General features: G+C 38.7%; 1 protein-coding gene across 3 annotated transcripts in view; it reads left to right on the top strand.

Annotated features, from left to right (window-relative positions):
- Positions 1-19229, top strand: part of DPYSL5 (dihydropyrimidinase like 5) — a 1161038-nt gene that overhangs the window by 1018163 nt on the left and 123646 nt on the right. The gene's annotated exons all lie outside the window — the stretch shown is intronic.

Raw genomic sequence — 19229 nt, 5'->3', positions numbered from 1 at the left:
AGTTATGTGTGTTTGTATTAAGCTAAAATGTTATGAGGGTGTTCTGGGGTTATCTTTGTGTTTTTTTTTTTTGTTAGTTTGTTTGGGGGGTTTTATTAAATCAAAAACCTTGTAAAATGTGATATAGGTTCCAGTGTTGGTGATATGAAAAAAATGTGTAAAGGATTAACCTGCCAAACATTAATGGGTGCATGTATCACAAAAGCTGGAAAAAAGATGCTATATATAATAGGTGGGAATAGTGGCTTCTTACCATAATAGCAACACTTTTCATGTTGTCTTGGAATGTGGATGATCTGACAGGTATAGACAAAGGAAAGAGTAGTTAATTGCCATCTATGGAGTTTTCTAGGCAAGCAGGAGATTGAAGTAGATTGTTAGGTGTGTCTTCTATATTTTACACAGACACACACACACACACACACACACACACACACACACACACACACACACACACACACACACACACACACACACACACCAGCGTTGCACAGAAGACACCCACCAGAGAACCTCCTTTGTACCTGTAAATACCATTCCAGTTGTTACTGAAGGCAGTTGCTTTAAGCTAGTATAGCAGGGACTTTAGCGTAGTACAGTTGCATGAAACCTCTTGCCACACATCAGACAGTGAGGGTTACAAGGAGTCGCTTATTTACTTAGCAAGCTGTTAGTAATTGGGGTCCCTTGGTTGTGTACATGTGATTGCAGCACTTAACTTGGCCACTCAATTCAACACCTTCTTCATTGATTCTATCTCCAAACTAACCTCATCCTTTTCATCTTCAAACCCCACCATACCCCCCACTACACCCCAATCCTCCCCTACCAACTTTTCACACCTCACCACTTCTCATCCCCCTATCACCAACTTTTCACCCCTCACCACTGCTCATCCCCCTATCTCCACTCCATCATCAACATTCTCAAATTCTCCCCCCCTCCCCCCACCATTCTCACTAAAACCTATACCCACATCCACCATAAAAAACTACTGCAGAAACTAAAACCATGCTCTAATGCCCCTAATAACATTCCTTCTTACTTTCTCAGTATAGCTGCTGAAGCCATTGCCTACCCCATCAGCATTTTAATCAACCATTCATTCAAGAAAGCTCGGTACCCCAAATCTGGAAAAAGGCTTTTGTTGTTCTATTGCACAAAGGAGGCATCAATAACAATATTACTAATTTCTGTCCCATCGCTATTCTATCTCCTATCTCTAAACTTTTAGAAAAGTGTACCATACCAACTCCAACACAACATGGTTTCAGACCAAGACATACTACTCCTTCCTGGAAGCTGTGAACAAAGCCCGGGACACAGGACACATTGTCTCTACCCTCCTACTAGACCTCTGTAAAGCCTTTGATACTATCTCCCACAATTTATTACTAAATAAACTCTCCAAGCTTAACTTGTCACCCTCTTCTCTGAACTGGTTCACTAGCTACTTATCCAATAGATATCAGGCAGTGAGATGGAAAAAAGCCACCTCCCTTTTCATCAACACCCCAACCGGTGTTCCCCAAGGATCTATACTGGGTCCCCTGCTTTTCAATATATTCATAAACGATTTCCATAACTCTATCCCTTCAACTAAAATTATCCAATACGCAGATGATTCAACTATAATCTGCTCTGCTACCTCCATCCCCACACTGCTAAAGCTTACTCAAGATGCATTCTCAACCACCGAACAATGGATGAAAACAAATCATCTTGTACTCAATGCCTCCAAAACCAAAGTAATGGTATTCACCCCCTCTAAAGCTACCTTTTTCAATCCAAGTAATTTCACTATTACTAGTCACAACAATACACCCTTAGAACTGGTATCTGAGGCCAAATTACTTGGGGTCCAAATTGATAGCTTAAATTCAATTCCCATCTTCAACTAAATATAAAAAAACCCACCAAAAACTCGGCACGCTCTACAGACAGAATCGTTATCTTACACTCTTCACCAAACTCACCCTATCTACCACATTTCTCATCCCATCCCTCCTCTATGGAGCCCCACTTCTAACTAACCTACAATCTTCTCTCAAAACACAACTCTCCTTTTGCTATAACAAAATTGTCAAGTTTGCTACCTCCCATAAGTCCTACTCACACTACTGTTCAGCTCTCCACAAACTAAAATGGTTAGAACTACCCAATCACCTCACCTACGTCCAACTGACTCTTGCACACAAACTCATCTTCAATCCCTCCCTCTGCCCATCCCTTTCCTCTGCCTTCAAAATGCACCTCCCTGATAGAATTCTAAGATCTAATAACCAAAACTTAATTGAACTGTATAAACCAATTCGTCCCCCTGGAAAAAATCTCTTATCCTACAGTCTTGCTCGTCTCTGGAACTCCTTACCCCCACCCATTCGTACCATCACAAATCACTTTTCATTCAAAAAATCCCTTCACTCACACCTAATTTCCCAGTGGAAATGCTCCTGCTCCCACCCAACAGAATCTCTTCATACTGAGAATTTTCATTTCTCCTCCCCTATTCATAATGAGAATTTCTACTTACTCTCCTAAACTCATAGATCTTGCTCTTGCTTGTATTAGCTTTTTCTGAATACTTAAAGGTACCTTAGTGTAAATATACCCTCTGATGGAAAAGGTTCTCTGTTTCTGTATTGAAAGGTTCTATGTCAGCTCATATACCTTTCTCTTGATTGTATTAAGCTACTCATCCTGAATATATGAAAGATATCTCCAGTGTAACCCACCCTAAGTTGTCAAAGCCTCTCAGTTTCTATATTGTAAATTGTTTTCAGCGATACAAGATTGTAATATTTGTATATGTTTGTACACTAGTCAACTGTATTTCCAAGTCCATAGGAATTGTATAATTGAAACTAAATACCTTATTGTAACCTTGATAATTGTTTTTGGAGCTTTTCTCCCCAGGACTCCATTGAAAACGGGTTATTTTGGCCCAATGGACTATCCTGGTAAACCAACTGCAAATAAATAAATAAATAAATAAAATAAACTGTGGCCATCTGAAGTAATTTATCTCACAGTTTTTTACCCCTGTTATCTGCCTACCATCGCCTCCCTCCTGGCTATTTGATCCATTTGTTTTCTCTGCTGGGGAAAGGTTGTGTTAGATAGCATTCAGGGGAGTTGTGGGTTTTTATTTTCCTCACTAGCCCTAAATAGCCCTAAATGTATGTTGACCTATGTGTCGAATAAGGGTGTAAAATGGGGTGCACAGATTATCCCCTCAATTCCAAAAGGAGTGTTCCCTCCAAATAGCACTGCCTCTCCCTTCAGAGCATGAGCAATATGTCTTCAGTCTCCACCAAGAAAATTGAGCTGTCTACTATGCACTTTCATCTTCTGGTTTACATTTTTTTCTTTTTAAACATTATTGTGTCAAATCCTGGTCAGCATGTGGGTCTAAGAGTTCTCTATAATTGGCAATATATTTTTGGGCTTCCCAATCTTCTTTTCCATTTTATTCTTTTGTTTTTCATCCACCATTAGCGAGACATGGGTGATGGTCTGTGAGTTCTGCTGTCAATATGGCAGTCCAGAGCATGGCCCTTATACCACAGATCCCTTACATTTACCCCAAGGTAAGAAATCCAAGGGAGTTGGACCAGTTAAAAGGATATATTATTCCTCTGCCTTCTCACTAAGGGAGCTTTGTTACCAAGCTCAGAAGTGCCATTTTCAATGCAAAGTATTAGTCAAACCAATCCTGTGGCAGCAGGTGTAAGTGTAGGGCTGGAGTACAAATGGTCCCAGGTTATAGTATAGGGTGTGTAAACCTTTGTGGGGTGGGAGGTTGGCATAATGATTAAAGTGTTTACCTACAAACACAAGGTGCATGGTTTGATTCTCACATGCGGTAATAGACTAGGCTTAAAATGGCCCACAAGGGCAGTTAGCCTAGTACTAATCTGTGAACCTATGAACCTAATTATGTTAAGAAATGCAGACTGCAAATAGCTGTGTTACAGAAGAAATGAATGACCATGTGAATTTGACAAAGAAAGGATTTCATGATGGATAGTCTGCAGATTATCAGGGGCAAAGGAAAAGAGGAGTGCTTATATTAATTGCTAGGGGAGCTCTGATAGTGATAGAACAGGGAAAAAAGATAATAATGGCAGAGTTGTAATAGTAAGGCGCCGCTGGCAAGGGATGAGGATAATGGTGACATGTATTTATATTCCACCTAAAACTGCTATTATAGAGCTTAAAAAAATTGAGGGAAGTAATCATCTTTCAGCGGGGGAATATTACTTTTAGGTGGAGACTGGAATTTGATTTGCAATAATGAGGATGTAACTGGGGGGGCCTAGAAGGGAAAATATAACAACACGGTAGATTTCTGAATACATTTCTGAAAATATTTGGTATGAAAGAAGTGAATTCAGTAGTAGGAACTCAGAGAGAATTTACACCTACCCCCTTTTCTGGCTTCATATTAACATCTCTCTCTCTCTCTCTCTCTCTGACTCCTTACACTCCCTTAAACACATTCAAAGGTCCAAAAAAAAAAAAAAAAAAAACCTGGAGCAACTGCCTGCATACAAGAACACAGGGAGTGGAGCCCTGTACAAACCAGTAAAAGCCACAGCAAGTTCTTCTTTTATCAACAGACTGTGAGCAGTGTAGGTTTATTATAATCTTCTCTCTGTGATACTCCTACCGATTCTTCTGCTGTGCACATTACTGGACCCCCCTCCCTTTTTCCTCCCATTTACTGTAACAAATATATACATTTTTCCAAAGCTTTGCATTTATTTTATATTCTTATATTTTATATTGCATATCACATTTCTTTTATATTTTTATATTTTATTCTCCTGTTTATTGTAACAAAGTTATACAGTTTCCCAAAGCTTTACATTTATTTTATAGTCTACTTCCCTGATGCTCTACTAAATCAGCTTTTGAATTCACACAGATAAACAGACACCTTTAGGTACTGACCTGGGCTAGCTGGTTGATTGTTTTTCTCTTCTCACAGCTTTCTCCAAGCCCTGATCCATAGCCTCCCCCTTTTCTTATTCTCCAAACCTAATTCTAGTGTAAGTTTCCTAGCCCTGTCAAACCTATTTTCTCACAACTTTCTCCAAACCCTGGCTCTTAGCCCCCCCCTTCTCTTAGTCTCCTAACATAATCTTATTGTAAGCTTCCCAGCCCTGCCAGTCCTCTCTATTTCCTCCCTCTTCCTCTTGAGAGTTTACTTATTCCTCTCCTGAGCTGCAGCGCCATCTTTAAATACTAAAAACCTCTGCCTGACTACACTCTGTTTCTGTCTGTCCCATGGGCATCCCTCAGTAGTGTGCATAACTCTTAAGTACCATTTGTACTTATGATTGTACTTACATATTGAATCAAAAAAACTGATGTAGAAAGGAACCATCTTTTGACTTAGCTTTTCTGCCCTTGCTTCATAGGAATCCCCAGCAGTGTACTTGCTTATACCATATTCCATTCTTGTTTAATTAGTACTCTGTTGAGTCATAATTTACTGCATGTCCCTTTCCAAAACCCCTGGCATAACTACATTATGTTCCTACTTCTCAGTGAACTGCAACTCACCATTGGTACATAAATAATAAAAATAAACAGAAAGGTAACATTCAAACCAGAGCAATAGGCTGCCCTATTTCTGTAGTTGCTAACCTTCTCACTGATTATTTTCTGTTTGGCGACTGCTGTTCCTCCCCCACCGAGCTCCTAGCAAAAACCCAACTAGCCTTCTCCAAAACAGAAACCTGGATGCAGTCTAACCACCTGGCACTAAATGCAAATAAAACCAAACTAATGTTTTTTCCCCTACCAAAAACTCCATTGACAAATCCACATTCACTATACAGAGCCAAAACAACACTCTCCTTGAAATCGTTCCCAACACCAAGCTTCTTGGCATCATTGTTGATGAAGAACTAAAACTTGACACCCACATCCACTCCACAATCAAGAAAACCCACCAAAAGTTAGATCTCCTCTACAGGCACATCCACTTCCTAAGCCTCTCTACCAGTCAAACTCTTGCATCCACCTTCCTACTCCCCTCCCTTATGTATGATGCCCCCTTTTCACCAATCTCCATCTTGGCCTTCAGTCCAAACTTGAATCCTGCTACCAGAAGATCTCCAAACCAATTCAAAAAACTCATCCCACCACCGCCACTCCCTCCTCATTCTCAACTGGCTTGAACTACCTCAGTTACTACAACTCACCATTGCCCACAAGCTCATCTTTAAATCTGCTAACTGCACAACTCTCGCTACTTCGTTAAATCCTTACATTCCCAACCCCTCACTCAAATCCAAAAAACAAAATCTCCTTCAGGTCCACAAACCTGCATGACCTCCTGGCCATCTTCTGCTGTCCCACTCCTTGGCTAAACAGTGGAACTCTCTCCCTACACACCTAGGCAACCTACCTAATCATACAAATTTCAAATCTCAGCTACTCTCTCATCTTTCTTCCAAATGGGAATGCCCTTGCCATGCTCTAACTTAAACCCCTCCCCCCTCATTCCACTGACTCATCCAACTACCTCTACTATTACTTAATCCCACCCAAAACAATCCCTCCCCTACCAAAAACTAATTTTCTCTCTAATATCTGTTGTACAATACTCTTCAATCTCAATTATACCTTTACCCTCTCCATGCATAATATTTTCCTAACCTACTAATATTTAGTAGCTATATATTTTGAAATGTTAAACCTACAGTTGAGTTTATAACAAAAATATTCACTTTATGTAAATGTTGAAATTTCTGTATTGAATTATGTATTTTCATTTTTCTAACATTTTGACAAGCCAATTGCACATATCATGGAGCTTATATGTAAATGTTTAATTAGCTGTATAAACTATGTCCTTTTATAACATGTGAAATGTAACTTGCAATTATTGTGGAGCTTTTCTCCCCAGGCCTCCACTGAAAAAGGGCTCTTCCTGGCCCAGTAGACTTCCCCGGTCATCAAACTTAAATAAAATAAAAAATAAATAAATAAATATTATTCCCCAGTGTACCATAAATGGGCTAGACTAGACAGAAATTGTATTTCATAGGAGCATGTGCATTTAATTGAGAAATCTGTACACATCCAATAACTATTTCAGACCATGCACCAATAATTACAATGAAAAAAATGCAAAGTAATCAAGTAATGATGAGACACTTGCAATTTTCTCATCTATCTTTTAAAAAATAGAGGAATTTAAGGAGTGGGTAGTGAAAATTATCTGGGAGTTATTAGGGAAGATAGAAAATACTCCAAAAGTTATACCTAGTGAGTGGGATATAATGAAAATGGAGTTTAAAAGGGGTACAATCAGAGAAAAAGAGATCTGGTTAAGAAGTAATAAGAATTAATTAGAAGGGCTGACATAAGTTAAATTATTACAAATTAAAAAGGATCTCACAGACAAGAAGAGATGCAACTGCAGAGTGCTAAGAGAACATCAGAGACTACCTGGATAATATGCATGAGTTTAGAAATATTGCTGTTAATTCACTGTTTTTGATAACTCCAGAACACAAAATCTTTTGGCACAGTGACATAAGCAATAGAAAGTAGAAAGGGTTGTTGCCAAATTCAGGGAATCTATAACAAGAAAAATAACCAGAGATCCTGTACAGGTATTAGAGATATTTCTGACATTTTATGAAAATTTGTATGAAGCAGAGAAGTGGGAAAATTGAGAAAGAGCTCAAATGGAAATATTTATGGAGACTTGTATGTGCCAAGGTTAGAGGTGGGTGAGACTTAATAGCTCACAGTTAAGATAGGAGGAGATAAGATAAAATGGTGATGTATAACCAATCTGCAAGAAAGTTAGCAGGTATAGATATTCAGGTGGAAGTTTGGAAGCTAAGAGGGAAGATGGTGATAAAGATCTGGAAGGTTTTGTTTAACAGTATTTTAAAAGGAGGGAAGCACCAACATTCTAGAAACAAGCTGTAGTGGCTATAAAGCTGTGGTGGCTGTAATACCTAAAGACAGTAAAGGCCCATCTAATCCAGCTTCATATAATCCCACTTCAATTTTAAACTGTGATTATAGATTGTTTATGCCTATAATAGCTAAAAGAATGGCAAGGGTGATACCAAAATTGATAGATATGGATTAATGTGGTTTTCTGGAGGTGAGTTAAGTATCTGACAACATCAGTAGAATAATTATAATACTGCTGTTATTGGTGGGTCTTGGTACAGAGAAAGCATTCAACAGAGTAAGTTTGAATTTTATGAGTATGGTAATGGAAGCATTTGCATTTCCTGATATAATAATAAGATTAATTAGAAGGCTATATGAGGGACCAGAGGTAAAAAAAAAGTGGGAGGGTTCCTCTCTGATAAGTTTCTGAACAGGGGAACCAGGCAGGGGTGTCCTCTTTCCCCTTTGTTATTTTCTTTATATTTAGAACCATTAGCAAATAAAATAAGGGACTCAGAAATTCAAGGATATAACTTGTATGGTGTTCAAGAAAAGTTGGCTTTACTTGCTGTCATAATTATGTTGTACATCATGGAAGCATAAAAAGACATTTCAGTGTTGTGGAACATTCTGCCACAGTTTCTTTTTCTTTGGAATATAAACTTAATGAAGATAAAACAAAGGGTATAGATATAAGCCATGTACCCACATAGGAATTGTACATCAATACTCATATATATGGGGACACAATAAAATGAAATATTTAGTAGTATGGATTAAAAATTATTCTGTTATGGCAGCTAAGGACATGTGAGAAGAGACTAAACAAAAGATAATACAAAAGTTGAGAAAGTGGAAATTCTTGCCTATGCATATGGCTAGCAAGATACAGTCAGTAGCAATGGTTTTAATCCTTTTAGTTTATACACAGATCAGGAATATTTTAACAGCCGAAGAAGTTGAGGAGAGTAATTAATAAAGAGTTGAATGTTTTATTTGGGGTTGGGGAGGGCAGGTATTAAATGGGATAAGTTGATCCTCCCAGTGTAACAAGGAGGTTTAGGATTGCCCGATTTTAAGGGATATTTTAGCTACACAGCTAAGATTCTTCTACAAAACAGAAGCAGAAAGCTACAATTCAAAGTAGAATGGGATGGTGATGAATCAATGAGTAATACAAGGAATAATGAAAGAATGGGATTTTGGACTGAGATACTTAAGGAGAATAACAGTAACCATACAGAATGTTATATTCATAAATTTGTAGAAAGTATACTAAGAGGTAAGGCAACACAGGAATGGAGAAAGGTGATTCTGCTGATGGGGATGAGTGCAATTAGAGGCTACTGAGAATAGGCAAGAAGGGCTGGAATTTATTGGAGAAAATTGGCAAGGATCTAAGGTATTGAGAACAAATAATTAGAGATGGAAATGTAATAGAATGGAAGGAGGCCAAGAAGAAGTCATTTGGATTGCAGGCTAGTGATTGCCTTCCCTGTCAGGGATTGATATCAGAGCATAGACAAAGAAGAAGGGATAGTGGAGCCCTAAATGAAAGACCTGCACTGGTTGAGTTTTTAATTGAATCTAGAACAGAAGCTGCTATTAAAAAAGGGATAATTGGGGCATATTAAATATTGCACAATGACTCAATTAGAAGAGGTCAGAAACAAAACCCAGATTATTTAAAATTTTTGCTTGGAAGTTTTTACATAGATACTTTTTTACATCCCAAGCAGACTCCAAAGAATTGTTCCTAAAGTAGATGGCAAATGTTGAAGATGCGAGGGGAACTAGAAATATATGTTTTGGGAGTGTAGTGAGTTGGCAAACTTTAAAAAATCCCTATAGAGTACTCTGTCAGGAATATCAGACAAGCAAATGAGTATAACTAAAGAAATGCATTTTTTGAGCTGGGATATAGAATCTGAATTATCTCTACAGATTAAGACCGTTTTTAAGTTTAATTCTGCTGGCTGCCAAAAAAGCAATTGCTATAAAATGGAAACCAAAATCTAAACCCAACTATATTTGATGTTGTGAAAATTGTAACAGAGATGAAAGTATAGGAAGTGAGGTCTTTAAATTACATAGAAAAAAAATGGAAATTGTGGAAACAATACACGCAACAAGATTTTTGGAGGAAGGATGATGTTTAAAAGAAGGCAGGAACTCAATAATTTAGTTAATGTTGCTTAGAGTATATGATATATAGTAATATAAGTGATGTATAATGTTTGTAAATGTGAAGTTGTTACTAGGTTTGATTACTGTTTGCCTCTGTCACATGTGGTAATTCTGTAAAGGTCCTTAAAAAATAATAAGCTCTGTGAATAGAATGACTACTCTGAACAACCTGTGTGACCCTCTCGAAGAAGGTAACTACATTGAGTAGGCAGGATATGGCTTTGTTAAAGACAAACTGGTATGGGTCTAGCCTGATAGGATTTGTGACATTATAGTTTATGAGGTTAGAGTAAATACATTCCATGGCTCTGCAAATCAGACTAGTCCAGCTAATAGGTCTGTTTCGTAGGTCAGTGGTAAGATCACCATTAGACAGGGGCACCGTCACTGCAGTTCACTATACTTTGAAGACAAATCTGTTAGCTAAACTCGGGGTAACATTTTAAGGAAGGGCTCTCCAGGGGCATACATGTTGCTGTTTATTAAGCTTCCAGGTAAATTATTAGGGTTGGGAATTATTTTTGGTTTTAGAGAATGCCTTCAGTGTATGTTCCTTTGTGATAATGGGAAGTGTAAGACATTCAGGAATTTATGGGTTTATGTCAGTTGTTTCAGGGGTAAGGTTTGCTCTAAATATGTTTGCTTTATATTTGCTGTGTCTTCTAGGTTTAAATGGGTGGTGCCATTATGGATAAGTTTGGAACACTGCATGGTGTTATTTCTTAGTTTCCTGCTATAACTAAAGAAGGACTTACAATTATCATTGGCTTCAGAAGCTGATTTAAGTTGATAATTTGTCCTAATAGCCCTGATAGTAGCTTTTGGTTCCTTACTGATATTTTTGCTGCAGTCTTTAATATCAGGTATTTTAGATCTGGTGTATAATTTAAGAAGTGTTTTTCTCTTGTTATAGAGTCTATTTAAACTAGTGGCCATTAAATAGGACCAGGACAAGAATGTTATGGACTCTAGTTGTTTTTTTAACAATATGTTCCAAAGTTATTTTTATTTTCTAAGTCTTAAGAATCTCTGGACATACCCATTTTTGGAAGTATAGATGTTCCAATTTAATTGAGAGTTGAAATCTCCCATTATAAAGGCCTTTTTTAATAGGTAGCTCCTAAAGAACACTTAAGAATCTTACATGCTCATCAGGGGACATGGAGTTCATCCACTAGTAGGCTGTAAGTTGATAGTCTTGTTCAGGGTAAGATGGAGTACATGAGTTTAATGTGCTGGTTTCTGAAATTGCTCTTGAGGTGATGTGGTTTTAAATATCAAAAATGCCACTGCTTTCTGAAAGCATAGTAGGTGCAAAACTCAGATTTAGAGGGAGTGCTGTCTTTACACAGAAAGTAAGTCTCGGTAATTATACAGATGTTTATGTGTTCATGTTGTAGTAGATCCTCAAGACAGAGGAGTAGCTAGGGAAGTGTAAAGAGAACAGTCAACCCAGGCAAAAGGTAGCAGGGGGACATGATTAGCAGTACCAGCATTCAATTTCTGGTTGGTGATACTGCATTTGTGATCAGGTCTGAAGTACTTCAGTGAGCACTGCGTGGTTTATGTGATGACTGCGTTCAGAAGTGAATACAGGTACTATAGGCTGTTGTGTCAGAATGCTGTGCCCATCAATATTTACTTGCGTTCAGAAGTGAATACAGGTACTATAGGCTGTTGTGTCAGAATGCTGTGCCCATCTATATTTACTCATCCTCAAATTTCTTTGGATAGGAGTAGTTAACTGGGTCTGGGTTAGGGTTTAATTCAGGCAACTGATCCTTCTTGCAAAGTAGTTTCTGGTAAAAGAAATAGAGATTCCTCTTTTCTTGAAAAAGATTCACGATTCAGAATCTTAACAGGAAGAAGCAAGGACAGATACAGGGTTTTTTCCTCAGATTTCTGATTCAGACTTAGAGGAGAACTCAGTTTCTGATTCTCCATGTGGGGGGGGGTTTCTTTCTCTCAGACTATTGCTAGAATATGAAAGTGTTTTCAGTGGGATAACACTGAGGTTTCTCAGTCCCTCAGAAAATGCTATGAGTTATTACAGAACCTACTCCCATTCCTCCTCTTATGCCAGCTTTAGAAGATGTGTGTCTTACTGCCTGCAATTTTCCTGATAGTCAGCCAGCTGCGCCTCAAAGGCAGAGAGAGAGTATAAATTTCATTAGCCTTTTAAATATTTATATGCTATTCCCAAACCTGACCCAGCAGCTATAGCTTTAGTTAGTTCCACTGCTGCTAGGAACGTAATTAATTCCAATCCTACTCTTTCTGATAAGGATGGGAACATTATTGATAGGTACCGGGAAAAAGTGTATACTTCTTCGACTTTGATTTTTCAGAATTTTAAATTTTTTTGCTCATATATTAAAGTTTGTTCTGACAAGTTGTGAAAGTATGGGGAATAATTTATCTGCAGTTTCTTCTTGTGAGGAAAAACTCCACTTTAAATAACTTAGTTTGTTCTATTGCACAAGTCGCTACTCATTGTTTGCAGTGTGTGTATGTCTATTTGTACTTCTTCCAGGGCTATGGCCGCTGGTACTGCTTTGAGGAGGTTTGCATGGCTCCATTCTCAAAACCTCCCAGATTCTTCAGCCCTCCTTTTTCAAATTATCCAAAGGTTTTTTAATCTCCTGATCCATTTTTGGGAAAAAAAACTGAATAAATGGTCTCAACAAAACTCAGGTAAACAGACGTTTAAGAGGAGATAGCAAGGGGGTTCCAAAAAGAAGTCTCAGACCTCCCAAAACCAAAGACATTCTAGTAACTCCAAATTCAAGAGACTTTGTGACCCCCTCCCATCCTGGCCTCTTTTTTTCTTCAAGAAAGTTTGAATCTTCATTTTTCTGGTTGGCAAAAGATTGATTCAGACAAATGGGTTCTGAAAATTATTCATCATTGTTGCAGATGACAGTGGGAGAAAATTCCTCATTTTCATGGGGCCATTCCTCATCCTGCAGATCAGACATTTTGTTTCCACCTGTTCTTCATTACATGTTGTTCTGAGGAGTGATAGAACCAGTTCCTCTTGCCCAGGTGGGGAAGAGTTTTTATTCAAGGATGTTCCTAGTGCCAAAGAAAGAAAATACTTGGAGACCAGTTCTAGATCTTTTGTTAAATTGTTTGTGATAGTGCCCAGATTAAAAATGTTATCACTTCACAACCTGTTACCTCTTCTTCCTCTCTCAAGTTTCCTGGTGACACTAGACATAAGAGTCATAGGATCATAGGTTCATAGGTGTGTACTAGGCTAATGGCCCTGGGGCCTTTACAAGCCTAACCCATAGGATTACCCTGGCATTGTGCCACCCGACCTTAGTTCCCAGTGCCTCTGTCGAATAAAGCCACTGGAGTGATCCTTGGGGTGAATTTTCTATTTCCCATCCACTTATTAAGATTTCTCTTGAACAGGGCCAGTGAGGTGCTCTGCTTGACATGTATGGGAAGTCTATTCCATAGAATGGGCAGTCTCTGGGTTATGAACCTGTCCCTCCAGCATGTTCTGTTGATTGTGGTAATGAGGTTGAGGTCTCTGGAGCATGTGGTGTGGAGGGACTGAGATTCCTTTAGATGTAGCATTTCTAATAGAGCTGGGTCAGACATGGCTTTGCAAGTCAAGCAGAGATAGTAGGCAATATGAGACAGATAACAGTTGGAATTTTTTTAGTCTGTCCATATAGGACAAATGTTTAAGGCCTAGGATCCTCTTTCTGAGGTACTTTTGTGGCCTCTCCAGTTGTTGCAGGTGTTTAGTGAGCTACGTGCCAAATGGGGCATTGTACTCAATGATTGGCCTAATGAGGGAAGAGTAGAGGGAGACAATGACCTCTTTCTTCCTCGATGCAAAACCCTTAGTAATGAGATGTGCCACATAGAAGGACTTTCTGACCACAGTGGCAATGTCGTGGTCAAAAGAGAGGTTGCTGTCAACCTGTGTTCCCAGATCTCTTATAATGCCTTCTGTGTTCAGTGGACTACCATTGATGTGGTAATTTGTGGGAACCAGGTTTTTCTCAAAGGGGATGACGACGACACATTTTTTGGCATTCAGCTTAAGGCCATGGTTCTGACACCAGTCATCGGTCTCAGTGAGGCCTTTCTGTAGATGTCAGCATCACTCGGGGAGTTAATAATAGCTCCCAACTTGCAAGCATCTGCAAACTTTGTCAGCCAGAGTCCCCTTTGTGTTGGCCTGGACTTCAGAGAAATAGATACAAAACAGTAGAGGTCCCACAACCGAACCCTGTGGGACTCCACTCGTGACTTTTCAGCAGTCTGACTTGGAGTCAGCTACTTTCACACTGTGGGTTTTACCTGTGAGCCAGTTTGCACCCCACCAAGTGATATAGGGATTGATGCCTAGCTTAGTGAGTTTTTTTATGATTCCTGAGTGGGGAATGGTATCAAAGGCCTTGGCCAGACCAGGGTATGCTGTATGAACCACCTTGCCTTCATCCACAGCTCTGGTGACTGACTCAAATAAATTGACCAAGTTGAGCAGGCATGATCTACCCTTCACAAAACCAAACTGTGTGGGATCCAGAGTTTGGAGATTCCTTAAATCCTTGTTTATTAGGCCCATGATGATGCGTTCCATAGCTTTGCATATCAGACTCATCAGGCTAATGGGGTGATAGTTCCCAGGGTCTGTAGTCGCTCCTCCTTTCTGGAGAGGGATGACTGTAGCAGTGCACCATTTGGTAGGGACAAAGCCTGAGGTGAGGCTGTGATTGAACAGAGGGCACACAGGTGAGGTGCCAGTTCACTCTGTAGTTCATGTAGAACACAGCGAGGAATATTGTCAGGTCCCATGGCAGCTGTATTCTTGGTCTTGGACAGTGCTGTTTTAACCTTTGCAGCAGTGATACTGAGTGGTGCCTGGCAATCTACTGGTATTGTGACTGGTCCCTTGGGAGGGGAGAGGGGTAAAGTTGACACTGAATCTGTCGGCTCGGTGTAGGAGGTACCATTGTGTAGTAGCTCAGAGCAAATCTGGGTATTGCCATGGAGAATCTTTAGATAACTATAGAAGGCCTTGTGGTTTTCTTTACTATCTGCTGCAATTCTGTTTTCATAGCTAGCTTTAGAGGATTTGATGATGGATCTCAACTTTTTGTTGAGGCTTATAAGGGAGTTTTTCCAGTCTTGGGACTTCACCTTATTCCTTATCAGTTTCCTCCTTCTGTTGTAGAGTTTGTTTATGGCAGGGGACCACCAGATTGGCTTCCCTTTTTTGGAAGAGAGCGTCTTGGTTCTGTTGGGTATGGCAAAATACATGCATTTGTGTATGTGTTCGTACAGTGCATTGGTGTATGATTCGACGGTCATGCAACTGATCTCCATTTGCATGGATTGCCGTGAAGTTAGCCACCTCTGTTTTTAGTAGCCCAAAGTTAGCTTTGGAGAAGTTTTTCATGGTGGTTACCTTTGTGGGCGGGGGGGTGCATTTCCAAGGTGATTAGTTTGTGGTCGGATCTAACCAGGGAGGAGTTGACTATTGGTGTAGAGCAACAGTTGCCCATGTTAGTAATGACCAGGTCAAGGGTGTTGCTACCTCTATTGGGGATAAGAACAAGCAGGTCCAGGGCATTGGAATTAAAGAATTCAGGAAATGTTGGGCAAGTGTATTGGTACATGAGTAGTTACCATCACATCCCTATTCATCCAAACTTCAGATGTTTCTTAAGGTTTTGTTTGCATGGATCATATTATCAGTTCTCTGCCTTTCCCTTTGGACTATCCACTGCACCAAGAGTGTTCACAAAGTAACTAGCTGCAGTTATATCTCATTGCAGGCTATAGGGTATCCACATTTTTCCATGTTTAGGTGACTTGATTATCTTTGCAGAGTCTTTTTCAAAGTGTCAGGAATCTCTCTGTAGGGTGAGAGATCTCTTACACAAGCTGGGATTCCAAGAGAACATTCAAAAGTCTTTCTTGACTTCCTCATGCAGGATTGTGTTCATGGGATGTTAAAGGGGCACTATCTCCTTCTAAAAAGGATCCCTTACCTGAGATTGAAATGTAAATGCTGCCTCCCACCTTGTTAACTACCTCCCATTTTTGTGACATCACAGTTAGTCCTTGCCCACATATCTGTTTTGTTTTGTTTTTTTCATCTGTGAGCAGTATGTACCAATCCTGTTTTGCTTCCCCTAGAAAAGCTCCAACATTACTGCAATAGTTCCAACTTATTTTAAACGGTTATAGCACTTGCATCATATTTTTTAACTTAATTATTACAGCAATTGGGCTACAAATGACGTTTAATGACAGCAGCAGGTCGCCAAAAACTCAACAAATTCCTTTGACTTTTAGTGACAGCTTTTGTCTTGAAGGCAGGTATCAGGACATTAGAACAATGCAAACAGAACATCCTACCCAGAGATACAAACTATTATTTTTTATGTCAGCAAGTGATGTTCCTGTATAAAGTAAGCACTAGTGATCAGCTGTCTAGAAGGGCCAATCACCAGTGCTTACAGATGTGCATCTGTTTCCTATCTTCCTTGAGCTTCATCGTACTCGTTATGTTTCACTGGTTTTCCACAACAAGCACTGTTACTACATAAAGTAAACACTAGCGATCAGATAGTTAGAAAAGCCGATCACTAGTGCTTACACAGAGGTACATCTGCTCCCTATCTTCTCTGATCTTCAATAATTTTTTTTTTTAATGTCGGCAATGAATAGCAGCAATATGAAGTAAGTATTAGAAGTCGGCTGCCCAGAGGCTGTGCTTAAAAATATATGGCTGCTCTTTTGCTGGTTTTCCTGCTATTTTACCTTTAAATAGTAACAAGTGTTTGCTACTGTATAAGGAAAGTACTAGCATACCTATCAACTGTCCACATTTTTGCAGAATGTCCAGATTTTTGCCTCATATTTTTGGTCTGTTAACACCCATGATTTAAAGAGAATTTCAGTTGAGGCTGGTATGAAAAATGGAAGTAAGTTAAGAATTTATCATTGTGGAAGTACTAGTTTATTTGCAGGTAACTAGCTGAGTAAGGGCTCATTTTTAGAAATGGTTGATAACATGTCCTTATGTTTGAACATTTGTGGTGACACATTGGCACACTTTTTATTAGAGAACACGTATATTTAGAGTTCATCAGTTATAATTTTGTGCTCATGAAGTGTAATATTAATACCTTTTATTGTGTTGTCTTGTCAGATACTAAATCAAGTCTTGTGAAAGATATTTGCAAAAAGAGCACGAACTATATTTACTGTTTTGGTATGCACTGACCCTGAACGAATACCTGTGTGAGAATCATGTGTTATATATTGCTAGAAATCATGATAGTTTTGCTTTTGATGATGGAGGTCAGTGTCTATGTGTTAAAGTTTATAAGAATTATTTTACTTTTTTGATATGATGCAGATGTTTATGTTTTATTTATTTATTGTGTTGCATAATGCAAAGAAAACTCCACTTGCGAACAAAATGTGATACATTGAGCAGGACATAGATGTACATGTTTTGTCGCACTTGCTTTCCTGACTTAGGCATAGTGTTGTAATAAATTCAGACATTTAGTATTATGTTTGTTATTAAACAGTAAAGCAGAACCTATACAAATATTCATTAATATTTCTAGCATTTTAATGCAGAGAGGCTGAGCAATATGTATCCCATAAATGTTTGCATTTTTATAGAAACTAATAGTGTGATTGAGGTATAACAATTGATTAACAACAGAAAAAAGAATAAGGTAGATGATGCTCATCATTGATTAGTATTAGAGAAAAGATGTATTGTACTACAAGTTCTTGTAAATTAATACATAACACGTGTGATTTCAAGGATTTCCCATTACAAGCGTTACAAGCTTATTATATAATAATTAGGTTAGAACAAATGTCTACAAGTAAGATCAGTTCTGCATTTGCAGACAGTTCTTACTACAACAACAAGTTTAGAATTCTTTAAGAAAAAAGGAATGGATATCAGCATTAATAGTAGTTATGTCCACACAGACTAGAAAACTTTGACAGCCAGTTATGTTCGTAACACAGAGAATCTATCGTTACACAGATGGTTAAAGTAGAAAATTAGACGTGCTGAAAAGCAAAGAGGTGCTTATGAGGATCCTGAGTAGGATATAGAATTGTATAATAGAAGAATGGAAGGAGTTGTAATGCAGTCAGATGAGAAAAAGTACAACAGAGGTCAGTATTATGTGGACACGTGTGGTCTTGCATAGATCAAAGCAAGATTTTATCCAGATTTTATATGTTATTAACTTATGTGTTAAAGTGTCTTTGTGCCTTTGGTACAAGTCATGGCTGAAAATTGTCCTTAGTCCAGTCCACTTACCTATTAACAATAACAAAGCAGTACACAATATAAGAGACCAAAAACAAACATCTGCACCTAATGTCAATGCAAACAAGACTTTGGTAAGGAAGTGAGCATCAGGCTTATTTAATAATATCGGCTAAAGAGTAAAACCATTGTTCCAAACAGTCACAGTCTGTACCCTTACTGCATATTATCCAGACTTCCTCTTGTTGCCAAAAAGCAATTCCTCCTCTGTCCCTGTTGTGATAGCATTATGTTTATGACAGTATATGACACCCCCCTTTTTTGTCGGGGGAGTTGTTGGGCATATTGTCAGGAGATAATATGCTTAGGTATAAAGAGAAGTTATTGGATTAATATCTAGTGTTATTCAAGGAGGATCTATTATATGTCAGTCTGAGATGAGACTATTGATAGCCTTAATTATTTTGCAGGAGATGGCCAGCATCTGTTATTCTAGGTTTTCCATGTACTTAGAAAAGGCTTTAATGCCCCATAGTGCTTTTTCAGACAGTCCACCTAATATAAGCTGGAATGTCTAACACTAAACTGGATCACAATGTTGCTCTTCTGAATGCCAGGAGTCCCAATAACAAACTGCCTGATGGTGAGGTGTGCCTGCATCTGAAACATGTTGCTGTATGTGTAGTTACAGAGACTTTAAATGTAAAGAAAGCACTCCATCCATACCTGTGTTTTACACCCACCGTGCCCTCAGGCATGGTAGAAACTGCTGTGGTGTGTTCATATTTGTTAAAGACATCTCATCTAGACAGATACACAGAGACCTACT

This window comes from Protopterus annectens, chromosome 2.part1, assembly GCF_019279795.1.
Source record: "Protopterus annectens isolate FY-2018-M chromosome 2.part1, PAN1.0, whole genome shotgun sequence".
Taxonomy (NCBI): domain Eukaryota; kingdom Metazoa; phylum Chordata; order Ceratodontiformes; family Protopteridae; genus Protopterus; species Protopterus annectens.
This window is presented reverse-complemented; position numbering and strand designations above follow the sequence as displayed.